This window comes from Anneissia japonica, unplaced genomic scaffold, assembly GCF_011630105.1.
Source record: "Anneissia japonica isolate Jap-2015-1 unplaced genomic scaffold, ASM1163010v1 scaffold5330_len1712360_cov203, whole genome shotgun sequence".
NCBI lineage: Eukaryota > Metazoa > Echinodermata > Crinoidea > Comatulida > Comatulidae > Anneissia > Anneissia japonica.
In genome coordinates this window covers 267,525-270,784 of record NW_022711894.1, presented here as the reverse complement: position 1 = coordinate 270,784, position 3,260 = coordinate 267,525, and positions in this window count along the sequence as shown.

Below are 3,260 nucleotides of genomic sequence, written 5' to 3'. Positions count from 1 at the left end.
AAATACTCATATGGAAAGGATAAGAAATCTACTGAACGTTAAAAGCAAAAGCTGCGAGTGTTGCCCCAATTAGATTTCGAACTAACTTGGGAATCTGTAATTGACTGTGCAGACTCCTTTCGATGGATTTCAGTTTCGATGGAAATATAAGTCCGGTTAGAATCATGAGAATTATTATACTCTTGCACATTTGTGGAACTAGTACTAGTCGATGCCTTAAAAATGACAGGGATCAATATGATACGAATTCATCTTAAGCATTTTAAATGACAAACAGGATCTCCGAAAAGATACATTTTATAAAAAGAAAAAAAAAAAATACTCATGATACAATAATAACTGTAAACAGTCTTGCAGTTATGACATAATCATGTAAAACGGCCTACATTTTTTAAAGAAGTGGAATCTGAAAGCGTTAAAAAAAACCTTCTGCTGTTGATGCAGACGCTTTATCAAATTTTGCAATTGGGGCTTCGTTGGGAGTTCAAATCCAAATTTCACACTCTTTCACATGCATGAACAACGCTAGTTTTTGATAAATCGCATGTAACAGGGATCTACGTGTTTGCCTATATTATACAGGGCTATATATACAGTAATTTAATAAATATAGACAGGCCTACATATACAGTAATTTAATAAATATAATATATATATATAATTATATATATAATATATATATAGTATATATATAGTATATATATGTATAGACCTAAATAAATGTGTATATGCATATATAATATAAATAGTATATATATGTATATAAATGTATATATATGTATGTATATAAAAGTATTATTCAGTTGTATAATGTGTCTACATTTATCGTTGTTATTAATTAGCATTGAATACCATGTGTGTCAGCCTGAATATACGAGTGTTGAAACATTAAGGTCATACGGAGCGCGAGTAGAAAAGAGAGAAAAAATATGTTACGTTTTTTGTGCATGAAGGCATTTTCCAATTACTACCATGTTGTGAGTTAATGCTTTAATCTTTACCAACACCAATTGATGATATTTGATGTGCGCACAGTGCTCCAGGGCTGAAGGTGCAATATGTAATGCCGATTGGTCACGTGATGTAACGTTCCCGTGGTACCCAATTTTGACAGCCAGCTGTTGCTCAAGCGAATCCATTATGTCACCACAGTTCCAAACTTTACCTCGTTAATTATCTTATTAATAATATTAGATGTATATATATTTATAAAATATTATAGAATTCCCTCGGTGAATTATAACCACTGAGTTCTCAATTTACATAGTAAAAAAGATATCCAGGATTTAATATTTTATGTTTAAAAATGTTTTGAACCAATAGAAACGAGGTAAATATCCGAAATGTCCGTTAATTTAACCAAAGCCAGAGCTCAAAACATTAAATTCGTAATAAAAGCAAACTTTCCCTATGAATGAAATGGAATAAACCACTGTTAAAATACATAGACTATTCAAAATCATGCTATGTCCATAATTTCATTATAAATAGCATCAACGCAATGAACGTTTGCTAAGTCGTTTGTCTCTGGTCGACAACTCTCTAAAGCGCGGACTAAAAACTTCATCACGCATAAATAAGTGATTAAGTTCTGATACGTCTCTGAGATACATTAAAAGAACGCAAGAAAATGTTCAACTCCAGTCGTGAAGTTTAGGCGGATAATAAAACAGGTAAGTCGGCGTATTATTCTTTCAACAGAAAAGAAAAAAACCGGACAGTTTATTTCTGCAGTTACACGTAAACGTTTTTAAATTTTGATGACCGTCTTATATCTAATATGATAATAACTATATAACTATAACTAATGATCGAGTGATACGAATGTAGCCCACAATAGCTCTGTCGGTGGGGTAACCGTGTGCGCTAATCTGTGGAGATTGTTGGTCCATGGTTCAATTCCCATCCTTGATTTCATGCGTTTTTGTGTTTCAGCTTGGGGCTAAAATGCAAGATTTAATAGCGTACCGTCTTTCGAAAGAGACGCTTAAGGCTTTGGTCCCGTGTGCAATATTGCCTATGTGCACTTGGAAAAAAAGTATTATCTCTCGATATTCTGCCCAATCACAACAATTTTTTACTGCTTCCCAATAATAGGGTTGATGATATTGCAAGCAATAAAAATAGGCTCTTGATAGGGGCATGTGTATACTGCAGAACTCGATCAAAATTACCCCTGTTGGTGCTACCAGCCATTGGTCATCTGTCAACGCACTGTACTTGGCGTGCCTGTCAAATGCAATGAGCTGAAGTGAACCTTGACACATTCCAATTTACACAGGAATTTCACTTCCACACCATAGAATATATTTGCGCAATCGCAGTATACCATAAAAATCATAGAGTTCAGTAGACGTTAATTCATGCATAGTCGTTATTAGCTTAGCGAGAAATATTATTCCATTATGTAACCGGCTTCGTCATCACGAGTTAATAAAAGAGTTTAATTTTGACGAACAGGCGCTATATCTGACATAATGAATTATGATATCTGGTGACAGAATGATTGATGTGAGGGCGTGGTTTAGTGTACATACTTCAGAATCGTGTATAAATAACCATCATAAATTTCCAGGAAGTAAATGTTGAAAACTATTAGAAAAAAAAAACCGTGTAGGAATATTTTTAAATAATTTATTACCGTACATTACCAAACCATTAAAATCATTATTTTGTCTCACATAAAAATATTAGATATGTACTTTTAATCAATCAATCAGTAAAATCTAAAAAAAAAAAAACACTTATGCACTATATACACGTGTAATTATTATTCAATTCAATTCAAAAATAATTATCTTTCTTTATATTTTTCCACTTGATATATAACATACAAATAAACACAGCATAATAGTCAAACGACCACTCATGATTGCAGAGCCAAACCAAGGCAATATACACAGCCCAGGTGTGAATGCAAATAGTGGAACACAAGCTATGCGGCTCGGTTCCAGTAGATACAGAGAATATTTTGTCATTCTTAACGCGTCCTATGAAATTCTTACAGACAACACTAGTCCGTGAATTTGTGAACAACATCGGAGATCTAAAGATACAATCACTACCGTGCATCAATGGCGGCCCGCTGGATCTCAATAGGGGTTCTTTAATAATATTGTATTATAAATTTAAATAGGCGTAGTATGGGAAAAACCCATAAAACAGCAAACGGCCACATAATGCAAAACAATATAAAATTAAAACGGAACAGTAGAGAAAATCCGATCAGAATGACAAAATAAACTAAGCATCCACTGGAA